A 13,460-nucleotide genomic window follows, 5' to 3' on the forward strand; every position below is an offset into this window, starting at 1 on the left:
CTCAGGGGTTACTCCTGGCTGTCTGCTCAGAAATAGCTCCTGGCAGGCATGGGGGACCCTATGGGACACCGGGATTCGAACCAACCACCTTTGGTCCTGGATCGGCTGCTTGCAAGGCAAACGCCGCTGTGCTATCTCTCCGGACCCTGGGCCGGATTTTTGACTCGGAATCAATCCAATTGCCATCCTCATCCAGAGGCAGTAATGGGTGAGTGGAAGTGGGGGGTGGGGGTGGACGTTCTTCTAGACTCTAGAGCCTGCTGGAAAGTTCTCCCTCCTCCATGGGCCCGCACGCGCTGAGCATCTGGCTTCATTTTTTTCAAATGGGCCTTTTTGAATTCCATGGAAGGAAGAATATGAAACCCACCATGAACTCCTGGCATCGATTCGCTGTGAAAAACGGTTAACGACCCAAACTATCCAGTGAGGAAAGGAACACATGGGACCCTCCTGGGCTGGGAGGAGGTGGGTGGGTCATATCCCTCCAACTTTCTCAGGGGTCCTTGGTTGGTCCCTGCAACTATGAGCACTGCTTTGTAAATCCTCTGCCTCTCTCCTGTCACCAAACTGCTAACCACACTGCAGAACACTAGCTAAAGGATCAGTTGAGGCTGGAGAGATAGCACAGCCATAGGGCATTTGCCTGGCACACGGCTGACAAGGGACAAACCTGAGTTTGATTCCCAGCATCCCAGATGGTGCCTGGAGCCTGCTAGGAGCAATTTCTGAGCACAGAGCCAGGAGTAACCCCTGAGTGCTGCCAAGTGTGGCCAAAAAAAAAAAAACACTCAGAGTTTCCCTTCCCCTCCCCCCCTTCACTGGCTCCTCTTTAGTTCTTCCATTTTTTTGGACTGAGTTTATCTGATACACTTTTTCATGAATGTCTTGAGTTCCTGACACTGGCTGCTCCCCACTCCTAGGCACCACCTGCCTCCTGGGACCCCCCCTCCCATTCTCATGCCGGCTTGCTCACCCAGTGAGGCTTTGCCAGAAGCGAATTAATTCATAAAAATGGAAACAGTCGGGGGGTGCAGGGAAAAAAAATGGAAACAGTATTTTTACTACGGACCCTGAACTTCTTACTTTTTTGTGGGTTTTTTTAGGGGGTCACACCCGGCAGTGCTCAGGGGTTACTCCTGGCTCCATGCTCAGAGATTGCTCCTGGCAGGCACGGGGGACCCTGTGGGACGCCGGGATTCGAACCGATGACCTTCTGCATGAAAGGCAAACGCTATCTCTCTGGCCCAAGGACCCTGAACTTTTTAACAGCGCCTGTGACATTCTCATGGTGCAACCGTTTCTCTGATGATTAGACTGAGGAAAACTCACATCAACACACAAACAGCTGTTCTGAGCACATGGAGACACCTTCTCCCTCCCCTCAAACACATCTACTCTTGGGGCCGGAGAGATAGCATGAAGGTAAGGCGACCTTCTTGCAAGCAGAAGGTCGGCGGTTCGAATCCCGGCACCCCAGATGGTCCCCCGAGCCTGCCAGGAGTGATTTCTGAGCATCGAGTCAGGAGTGACCCCTGAGCACTGCCAGGTGTGACTCAAAAACCAAAAAAAAAAAAAAAAAAAAATCCACATATATTCTTGAAACAACCCCACTTCAGAGCCACAGTTTGGGGCCAGAGTGACCGCACAGCGGTAGGGCGTTTGCCTTGCACACTGCCGACCAAGGACTGACCCGGGTTCAATCCCCGGCATCTCATATGGTTCCCCTGAGCCTGGCAGGAGTGATTTCTGAGCACAGAGTCAGGAGTAACCCCTGAGTGCCACTGGATGTGGCCCCCTCCCTGCCAAAAAAGAGCCAGAGTTTGGACCCCAGCAATGGTTCAAGGGCAATGTATTCACGTGGCTGGTTAGAGGCCGGAACTTCTGTGGGTTCCATCCTTGACATGGCTCCAAATTGCCACTCTTCTGAGGCCACCACAAAGTGTGTGGAGGGGCCACACCTGAAGTGACAGAGTTCCTTAAGTGATATGAAAGAGCAACAACAAAAAGAAAGAGAAGGAGCCAAAGCGGTGGTGCAGGCAGTAGGGCATCTGCCTTGCACACGCTGACCTAGGACAGCCATGGTTCGAATTTTTAAAAAAATTTTAGTTAAGAAAAAATGCATTTCATGAAGGTAGGAAAGGAAACAAACATTTCCCCACCTTTCTTTTTTGGGGTGTTTGGGCCACATTTGGTGGCACTCAGGCGTTACTTCTGGGGCTACTCTGACGTGGCACTAAGGGGTTACTCTGAGGCTTGGGGTATATGGAATGCAGGAATTGAACCAGAGTCAGCCTCCTGCAAGTCAATGGCCCTATCACTATGCTGTCACTTCACTCTGGCCCCTCAAGTTTTATTGGGGTTTTCTTTTTGTTTTTGGTTTTTAGTTTTGTTTTATTTTTTGTTTTTGGATCATACCCAGTGGCGCTAGGGGTTCCTCCTGACTATGTGCTCAGAAATTGCTCCTGGCAGGCTCAGGGGACCATATGGGATGCCGGAATTCAAACCACCGCCCTTCTGCATGCAAGGCAAATGCCCTACCTCCATGCTATCTCTTTGGCCCAGGTTTTACTCTTGACCCTGCACTCAGGAACCACTCCTGGCTGTACCCACTGTGCCAGCACTTTGGCTCTTCTCTTTTTGGGGGGGGAGGGCCACACCCAGTGATGCTCAAGGGTTACTCCTGGCTATGCACTCAGAAAGCGCTCCTGGTTTAGGGGACCATATGGGATGCCAGGATTCGAACCACCATCTGTTCAAATCTGCTGCATGCAAGGCAAATGCCTTACCACTGTGCTATCTCTCCGGCCCCACATCAGAAGTTTTATTTTGGTTTGATTTGGGTTTTGATGGTTGTTGTTCATTTGTTTTGAGTGTTGTTTTTTTTTTGTTTTTTTTTTTTTTTGCTTTGCTCTTTTTTGTTTTTTGTTAGTTTTGGGGTCATATCAGGTGGTGCTTGGGGCTTATTCTAGCTTGGCACTCAGAAATTACTTCAGGCAATGCTTGAGGGACCATATAGGATTCTGGGGATCCGGGCCCGGAGAGATAGCACAGCGGTGTTTGCCTTGCAAGCAGCCAATCCAGGACCAAAGGTGGTTGGTTCGAATCCCGGAGTCCCATATGGTCCCCCGTGCCTGCCAGGGGTGATTTCTGAGCAGACAGCCAGGAGTAACCCCTGAGCACAGCTGGGTGTGTCCCAAAAACCAAAAAAAAAAAAAAAAGGATTCTGGGGATCCAAGCTGGATCTGCTGCATGCAAGGCAAGAGCTGTCCCCACTATACTATTGCTCCAATCTGTTGGGATATGTGTGTGTGTGTGTGTGTGTGTGTGTGTGTGTGTGTGTGTGTGTGTGTGTGTGTGTGTGTTTGCCACATCCAGCAGTTCTCAGGGCTTACCCCTGACTCTGTCCTCAGGGCTTACTCCTGGTGGTGCTCAGGGATCGAATGCCGTGCTGTTAATCAAACACAATGCTGCCACTGTACTTCTGCTCTGACTCCCAGTACCCATGTTTCTATTCTATGTCCTTCCTCCTGGTGCCCCATGGGAGTGGGCCTCATTCATGCAAAGCAGGGGCTCTATCACTGAGCCACATCCTCACCCACCTCTTGGCCCATCCCTGGACACGCTCCCCTGTGCATCCCGCCGGGTTCTGCAGGCTTTTGTGGTGCTCTTTCAAAATCCAGAGCTCATTCATCCCTGGCACAAGGAAGCTTCTCATCCAGGAGCCCTTCGGAGCTGTTCCTGGAGATTTGTGCGGTACCGACTCCGGGCTGAAGGGGGCGCTATGCACACAGAAAAAGGCTATCCTATGTGCAGTGGCTAAAGATTTGTGCAAACAGTGGCCTCTTTAGAGGAATTCCCTACCCCTCAGGGCCACACAGCTGACTAAACCCAGACCCCAACCCAAGTCTTGCTTGGCATTAAACCACTAACCCACAGGACTACACTCCGAGGACTAGGACTTATGGCTCAACATGCTACAGAAACTCCAAATGAGTTTTCTGCAACAAGGAGAAAAAAGCTGAAGATTTTCTTTTTTAGAGCCCTGATCAGAAACAGTGTCTTGGTCCCAGGAGCTCAAAAGACCTGAGCACACACTTTGCACGCGAGAGCCTTGAGCCCATTCCTGGCACACCATAGACAAACCCCATCCCCCCGCACTTCCAGGACTGGCTCTGGAGACACACACATCCATCTAACACTGCCAAGTGTGGCCCAAGACATACACACACAGCAAACAATAAAATCATAAACAGTATCTGAACCCCACAGAGCAATAGCACAAAAGGGAAGCACTTGCCTTGCATGCAGTCCACCTGAGTTTGATCCCCAGCATCCCATCTGGTTCCCTCAAGCCACCAGGAGTGGTGTCCTGAGAGCAGACCCAGGAGTAAGCTTTGAGCACCACTGGAGTAACTCAAACTACAGCCTCCCCCCCAAAAAAAATAACACCAAGAACAAAACAACAACAAATAATTCAGACAGCCAGAGGTTTACAGAGGTTTGGAAGTGCAAGAAGGAGCATGAGGGGCTGGAGTTGGTGGTGTTGAGAAAGAGGCACAGCCATTAGCCACTCTGGTCCACCACCTAGTGGGTCCCACCTGTCTCCTTTAACCTCTTCCCTTTTCTCAATTGCAAAAAATAAACTGCACAAAAACAGTAAAGAAACCAGCATCATGGGGCCGGAGCGGTGGCACAAGTGGTAGGGTATTTGCCTTGCACGCGGCTGATGTAGGACAGACCACAGTTCTATCCCCTCCCTTGGCATCCGATATAGTTCCCCAAGCCAGAAGTGATCTCTGTGCAGAGCCAGGAGTAAATCCCTGAGCGTCACCGGGTGTGCCCCCGCAAAAAATAAGGAACCAACATCAGGTGCATTTTTTTTTTTTTTTGCTAGCGCCAGAGTCCTGCAGAGCCCCATGGGCCAATCTGAGTGGCCAGAGCCCAGCAAAGCGGATTATTGGGCTCAAGGGGTGAGCTGGGCAGCTGATTCCAAGGCGGATTCCTCACTGTTGCCAAAACTCTGAGTGCCCAGGTCAGTGGGAGGGAGCACTCACTGCCTTAAAGTAAAAGCCCAAGACCAGATGCTATGGAAATGACAGAGGAGCTGTGAAAACGCCCATGAGGACTCACTCAATCTTCACAGACATTGTTAGAATATGCAGCGAGAAATACCCAGAGACAACCCAGAGGAGGATTCCTAACAATCACATGTAAGAGCCACAAATTTAATTCCAAATCATGCTTTTATCTATTCCTCATGGAACAAGACTCCAAGAGGAACCAACATAATGAACTCGAAAGAGATTCTCAAATGATCCTAAGTCCCATTTTAGATACCTCCCCCAATCCCAAGATCTTTTATTTATTTAGTTTTTTGGGTCACACCCGGCAGCGCTCGGGGGGTTACTTCTGGCTCTGCACTCAGAAATCGCTCCTGGCTTGGGGGGACCATATGGGATGCCTGGATTCGAACCTCCGTCCATGTAAGACAAACGCCCTATCACTGTGCTATCTCTCCAGACCCTCTTTTATTTATTTATTTTTAAACTTTGACCCGGTTTGTTTGCTTGTTGGGGGCCACACCTGGTAGCCCTTAGGGGTTATTCCTGGCAGACAGGGCACCATATGGAATACCAAGGATCGAACCCAGGTTGACTGAGTATAAGGCAAGTGCCCTATGTGCTTTGCTGTCACTCTGGCCCCCTACTCTGCCGTTTTTAAAATAAAAATAAAACACCTCTAAAATCAACCCTGGGTCTTGAGGTCACCACTAGAATTTTAAACGGAGAAGGAGATTCCCAGGACTAGGAAAATGGCTTGAGAAAGTGGCAGTGATGGGGAGGTGGGTCTTCGTGCCGGACAGTTCTAAATCGTGTGTCAAACATGCCCTTGGCCTTTTTCCTTGCTTCTCCAACAGCATATGTGTTAGATTAGTGCTCAGTAAAGAGCATGTTTTCACAGCTTCCAGAGTTATGTGGATTAAAATGGGGACGAGGGGCGGTCTGAGCCCTTTTTTTTTTAATTTTGCATTTTCAAAACTTGTTCTTGCTTCCTCTTATATTTTCTTTCAGCCAACAACGCACCAAAAACCCCTTTAAGAAATCTTATCCATTCCCACAGAGTCCCCGTTTGCTGACCTTCAGGCCACAGAGTAAACCTTTCCTTTTAAGTCAAGCATTCCCCATTGGGAAGCACTCCAGCTTTTTCTTTTTATGAGGAATTTTAACTGCTGGCCTTAATTTAATTATTGTATTTTGTACATGCTCCCAGAAACCCCGGGGGCATAACTTCACTTTTTTTAATTCCCCCACCCTCTTCCAACTTTCAAATAAATATCCTGAGAAATGACTGTTTCTGATGGTCACGTCCCTTCCTTCTTCCACTGGATTTCTAATCTAAATACCGACCCAGGACCTTTCAGCTTCCGGCCTTCTCTGGGTAGGTTTTAGCGTCAGCTGTAATCGACTTCAACTCTCCCTGCACAAACCAGGGACAAAGAAGTCTCGCGAGACCTACTGCGGGTGACCTAGAGTTTTATAACAAGAAAATAAAAAAAAACTACATTTTTTGAAAACTACATTTCTAATATTTTGGGGGTGGGGGTGGGGAGAAACTCACCTGACAGTGTCAGGAATCACTATATGATGATTTAGGGAATCCTAAATGATGCTGAAGATTAAACTCAAGTTGTGGCATGCTATCTCTATGGTCCCTTAAGGATGTTCCCAAAAATTTAATGATTTGGGGAAATGTCTCCAAGAAAGTGTACTTAGGTGCCTATTATCCTAGGAAATGTGGGAGGCTCAGGCTGTCATCTACCATCCTCTGTTCTAACTGGGAGCTGCTGGCCTTTATATCGCCCCACACTAGGGTCCTGTATATGAAAACACATATGCATACAGCAAACAGACAACCACACATAGAAACATGCACACGCAGACGTAAACCTGACCTCCCAGTACAGATGCAATGTCTATACTTCTTATGCATCTTTCTTTGTTTTGGGGCTCATGACTGGCAATGCTCAGGGCTTATTCCTGGATCACACGCGGCTGGAGCCAGAGGCTCATTTGAGGTATTGGGGATCAAAGTGGAGTCTGTTGTGTGCAAAACAAATGCCTTTCCTGCTGTCCTAGCTTTCTGGCCTTCATTGATATTTATTCCTAAATATTTCTCCTCCATCCTTCTGACTTCCAAGTGGAAATGCTGAAATTTGGACACTAATGGCATTTGCAAAGGTAAAACATCTGTGTAACAATGGACCGTATGGAGCACATTTGTGACAATTTCAAATTCCTAAGCCCTGCCTTGACATCTTTTGGGGTTCTGGTCACTAGGGAAGTTTCCCTTAGGGGGTTCTGAAATCCTTTAATTTGGAAGGTTTTATTTTGGGGTCTCACCTGACCATACTCACTCTTGTTCTGAACTCAGGAATCATCCTTGTGGGCTCAGATAACAAAATTAAATGCCAGGAATCGAACCCAGGTCTGCTGCTTGCGAGGCAAATGCTTTCCCTACTGTGCTGTCCCCTGGAAAATGGTTTTAAGCAGAATATTTGGGAGGTGATTCTGATTTTCTTATTTACCTCCATTTACATTTTAAGATGGGATCTGAGAAAGTGCTCCAAGAACTGGGTGCATGCTTTGAATGCAGGAGGCTAGGGTTCAATTCCTGCCACATTATAGTACCCTCAACACCCTAGGAGGCCAGAGGCAGGAATAACCCCTGAATATCACTAGGTGTGTCTCCCAAAACACAAAGGCAAATAATAATAACAGGAGGCTAGATTGAGAGTGCAGCAGGTAAGGCCCTTGCCTAACACACAGCTGATTTGAGTTTGATCCTCAGAGTCCCATATAGTTCCTAGAGCCCCGCTAGAAGTGATCCATCCCTAAGTAGAGTTAGGAGAAACCCCTGAGTACAGCCAACCATGGCCCCCAAACAAAAAAAAATTACAATTTTTTTGTTTGCTTGTTTTTGGGCCACACCTAGGAGTGCTCAGGGATTACTCCTGGCTCTGCACTCAGAAATCACTCTTGGCAGGCTGAGGGACCATATAAGATGCCGAGGATTGACTCTGTCTTGGTCCCAGATTGGTCTCATAAATGCAAATGCCATACCCACTGGTGCTATCACTTCGACAGCTCACAAATCTTTAAGAAATGGAAATAAGAGGCCCGGAGAGATAGCACAGTGGTGTTTGCCTTTCAAGCAGCTGATCCAGGACCAAAGGTGGTTGGTTCAAATCCCGGTGTCCCATATGGTCCCCCGTGCCTGCCAGGAGCTATTTCTGAGCAGACAGCCAGGAGTGACCCCTGAGCACCACCGGGTGTGCCCCCCCCCAAAAAAAAGGAAATGGAAATAAAAAAAAAAAAAAGAAATGGAAATCATAGCATGTTGGTGGTGGAACACTCTAGATACGGCTACATACTAATTCCTGCTGGACATTTAGGAAGTTATTGAATCTGACCTCTCTCTTTTTGGGGGGTGTTTTTGGGTCACACCACTTAGGGGTTACTCTGGGGTTACTCCTAACTCTGTACTCTGCTCTCCAAAATTGCTCCTGGCAGGCATGGGGGACCATATGGGATGCCAGGATTCAAATCACCATCCATCCCGGATCCACTACGTGCAATGCAAATGCCCTACCACTGTGTTATCTCTCTGGCCCCCTGAATCTGACCTATTATAGATGAAAGGTCCACAGCAACCAGGCAGACCCTGAAGAGCACGTGTGTCTAGGAATAGTGCTGGAACTATGTTTAAAGCGAGAGATGGTGCCTAAGAGAAAGTACAGTAGGTAGGACATTTGCCTTGCCTATGACTGACCTGAGCTTGATTCCTGGCACCCTATGTGGTCCCCTGAGCACCTGCAGGAATGATCCCTGAGCACAGAGCCTAGAGTAAACTCTGCCTGAGCACTTCTGGATGTGGTGGAGGGAAAAAAGAGATAGTTCAAGATGGCAACATATTCCTAGCATGGATGAGACCACAAGTTGAATTCCCAGAAGGCTTTGGGCCCCTAAGTATTATGGGGTACAGCCCTAGTGAGTCCTCAAAGCACCAACCACATCACAGGGACAAGAGTGAAAGCATCCAACCCAGCTGGCTCTCAGGCTCCTGAGCAAACAAAAATAAATAATAGGGGGCCCGGAGAGATAGCACAGCGGCGTTTGCCTTGCAAGCAGCCGATCCAGGACCAAAGGTGGTTGGTTCGAATCCCGGTGTCCCATATGGTCCCCCGTGCCTGCCAGGAGCTATTTCTGAGCAGAGAGCCAGGAGTCACCCCTGAGCATAGCCGGGTGTGGCCCAAATAACCAAATAAATAAATAAATAAATAAATAAATAAATAAATAATAGGGCCAGAGCTATAGCACAGTGGGGAGGACATTTGCCTTGCATGCAGCAGACCCGGGGTTTGACCCCTTAGCATCCCATATAGTCCCCTGAGCCTGAAAGAAGTGGTTCTTGGGGGCTGGAGCAATAGCACAGCAGGCAGGGCATTTGCCCTGAAGGTGGCAGACCCAGATTCAATCCCTGCATCTCCTATGGTTCCTGGAACCTGTTAGGAGCAATTTCTGAGTGGAGAGCCAGGAGTAACCTCAAGCATGCTGTGCTGGATGTGACTCCCCCCTAAAAATTTAAAATAAAATAAAAGCAGAGTGGAAGCTGGGATTCAAAGAATGATCTTTGCCTACAGGAGCCTTGGGCTGGATCCCTGGTATCCCATGGTCCCCCAAGCCCTAAGCAAGGAATATTTCCTGCAGCACTACCAGATATAACCCCCAAATAGCAGCAACAAAAAAAATGTTTAAATAACAAAAGAACGGCCAACTTCCTGACAACAAATACACATCCCTAATTCTGTCTGGGGCCACTGGAATGCAAGTGTTTACTGGCTCCTTCAAGGTGACACTTCCTCATTGTTTGCAGCCACATCTCTGATCTCTGCTGATAGCATGATTAGGTCTGTCTGACTCAAACCCTCTTAACAATTGGCTCATTAGACAAACTGATTTCTTTTTTATTAAATAATATCTTTATCTAAACACCTTGATTACAAACACGATGGTGGTTAGGTTTCAGTCATGGAAAGAACACCCCCCTTCACCAGTGCAACATTCCCACCACCAATGGCCCAAATCTCCCTCCACCCCACCTACCCAACCTGTACTCTAGACAGGCTTTCCAGTTTCCTCATTCATTCACATGGTTATGAGAGTTCTCAGTGTAGTTCTTTCTCCAACTGTACTCACCACCCTTTGTGGTGAGCTTCATGAAGTGAGCTGGAACTTCCAGCCCTCCTCTCTTGGACAACTGATTTCTAACACTGAGGAGGGGAAGTAAGTTTTGTCCAGGGCTAACTCAGAAGCACATGACCTACCACTGAGCTCCATTCCTGCTCCCATCCTTGCCCAACACATCATTAATTCTGATTTTATTTTACTTTGTGGGGGGAGGTTGGGTCACACTCAGGAATGCTCCAGGCTTACTCCTGGTGGTGTTTGGAGGCTATAGATGATGCTAGAGTTCGAACCACAGTAGAAGGTGTGCCAGGCAATTACTTCAAGCCCTGTCCTATCTCTCTGGCCCATATTTTTACAAATCAAGTGTGTGGACCAGAGCAATAGTGTAGTGGGGAGGACGTTTGCCTCGCACACAGCCAACCCAGTTTCCATCCCCAACATCCCATGAACACCCCTGAACCCACCAGACTTGATTCCTGAGTGCAGAGTCAGAGTAATCCCTGAGCATTGCCAGTATGGCCTAACAACCAAAATAATAATAATAATAATAATAATAATAATAATAATAACAACAACAGCAAAATAATAGCAATAAATTGTGCTCACAAAGAGATGAATATAACTGAAAGGGACAGCATGCTTCATAGTCAGGTTTTTATAATCAGGCACTCAGGTAGTATGCTGAAATTTGAACACTATCGTAACTCATAGCAAGGCCATAAAAATATTATGTGAGATTTAAAAATTAGGGGCCGGGAAGGTGGCGCTAAAGGTAAGGTGTCTGCCTTGCAAGCGCTAGCGTAGGACAGACCGCGGTTCGATCCCCGGCGTCCCATATGGTCCCCCCAAGCCAGGGGCGATTTCTGAGTGCATAGCCAGGAGTAATCCCTGAGCGTCAAACGGGTGTGGCCCAAAAACCAAAAAAAAAAAAAGATTTAAAAATTAAAAGTCTTGTTTTGGTGGCGACCTTGTGGTTCACAACTCATTGGAGAGTTTAGTTTTCTTGCAAATATATAGTTAATATTGCAAATATTAAAACATATAGGCAAAGAACAATACAGACCCTGTACCCATGGCATCGGAAAATCTCAACACACTTAAGCAATAATACAGCAAAGAGGACGATTACCTAACCCACAACCAACCCAGGTTTGATCCCAGGTATCCCAAGATCCCCTGAGCTCCACCATGAATGACCCATGAGCACAGAGCCCACAGTAAGCCCTGAGTATCGCCAGGTGTCAGCCAAATCCTCTCCCATTCCACAAAGAAAAAGAAACAAAAATCCCTTGAGAACACGTTTTGTCTACCTTCACCTCCACCTCTGTCCCCCAAATCACCAAAATCTCACCAGCAGTGAATCCCTGAGCATTCTGCATGTAGAGAACCTGTTTCCAACACACACACACACACACACACACACACACACACACACATGCACATGCACACGCATGCTCATCTTGACTTGGGGTCTGGTTCTCAGGACCTCCCAGGAGCCCCGCTGGAAGCTTTGATCCCCGGGAACAGCCAGTGCCTGAAAGGCCTCCAGGACCCCGCAGAGCCTGGGAGCAGAAACAAAGGAATCCTCCTTCCTCCCTTCCAGCCATTTCTGCTGAGTTATTCAGGAGGGCAGGTGACTCACTGACCATCTCCTTAACTCCAACCAGATGCAAACTGTGTGTGCTTTTATTAGAAGTCGGCTAAGCCCCACCAACACCCTTTGCTGTTTGTATAAGAGCTGAGTTTGTTTGTTTGTTTGCTTTTGGGGTTTTGGGCCACACCCAATGATGCTCAGGAGTTACTCCTGCCTATGTGCTCAGAAATTGCACCTGGCTTGGGGGACCATATGGGACGCCAGGGAATCAAATCACAGTACATCCTAGGTTAGTGCATGCAAGGCAGATAGCCCTACTGCTTGCGCCACCGCTCCAGCACTAGAGCTGAGTTTTTTTTTGTTTGATTGTTTTTGGGCCCCTTGAAGCAATGACCAGGGGGTACTTCTGCCAGTGCTTGAGGAACCATATTAAATGTCAGGGATCAAACCAGCATCTGTCCTGGGTCAGCCACATGCAAAGCAAATATTCTACCGCTGTGCTACCACTCCAGCCCCAATTTGGTGTTTTTTATTTATTTTTTTGAGGGGGTGACACGCGGCAACACTTGGGCTCTGTTCAGGCATGGGAGACCACATGGAATGCTGGGATTCGAACCACCGTTGTCCTGGATCGGCTGTGTGCAAGGCAAATGCCCTACCGCTGTGCTATTTTTCCAGCCCCCATGTTTTTTAAAGGAAAGTTTCTTGAGGAGAGAGAGATGGAATGAGAAAGATAGAAAGAGAAAGGAGAGAGAGAGAGAGAGAGAGAGAGAGAGAGAGAGAGAGAGAGAAAGAAAGAGAGAGAGAGAGAGCTCTGTTCTAGTGCTCCTAGTACTGGGACTAGAACCCAAGCCAGCGGCATTTTACATTTTACACAAAATTTACACTTTTTTTGTTTGTTTGTTTTTGGGCCACACCCGGAGTTGCTCAGGGGTTACTCCTGGCTGTCTGCTCAGAAATAGCTCCTGGCAGGCACAGGGGACCATATGGGACACCGGGATTCGAACCAACCACCTTTGGTCCTGGATCAGCTGCTTGCAAGGCAAACGCCGCTGTGCTATCTCTCCGGGCCCAATGTTACATAGACATCAGTATGTTTTTTTTTATTTTTTATTTTTTGGGGTTTTTTTTTGTTTTGTTTTTGGGCCACACCCAGCGGTGCTCAGGGGTTACTACTGGCTGTCTGCTCAGAAATAGCTCCCAGCAGGCACGGGGACCATATGGGACACAGGGATTTGAACCAACCACCTTTGGTCCTGGATCGGCTGCTTGCAAGGCAAATGCCGCTGTGCTATCTCTCCGGCAATTTACACATTTTATGCAACCAGCCTGCACTGTACTATCTCTCTGGCCTCAAGAGCACCAATTTTTAACAATGAGAAGAACTGAGGAGGCTCAAGAGATAGCACAGAGGGGAGGGCCAGGACTATGGCCTTGAAGGCCTGAGTTCAATCCCTGATGCTTTAAGGTCCAGGCAGCAGGCAAGGAACTTTGACCTCAGCCTGGGTGGTAGAAACAAGACTTGAAAAGATGCACAAGGGAGGAATTTCTGCCTCTGGCAGTGTTTTTACACCTGGACTTGGGGAGATTTGGGGTGGGGGAACTCCAACTATTTGAAC

Source organism: Suncus etruscus, chromosome 8 (genome assembly GCF_024139225.1).
Source record: "Suncus etruscus isolate mSunEtr1 chromosome 8, mSunEtr1.pri.cur, whole genome shotgun sequence".
In the NCBI taxonomy this organism is placed as follows: Eukaryota; Metazoa; Chordata; class Mammalia; order Eulipotyphla; family Soricidae; genus Suncus; species Suncus etruscus.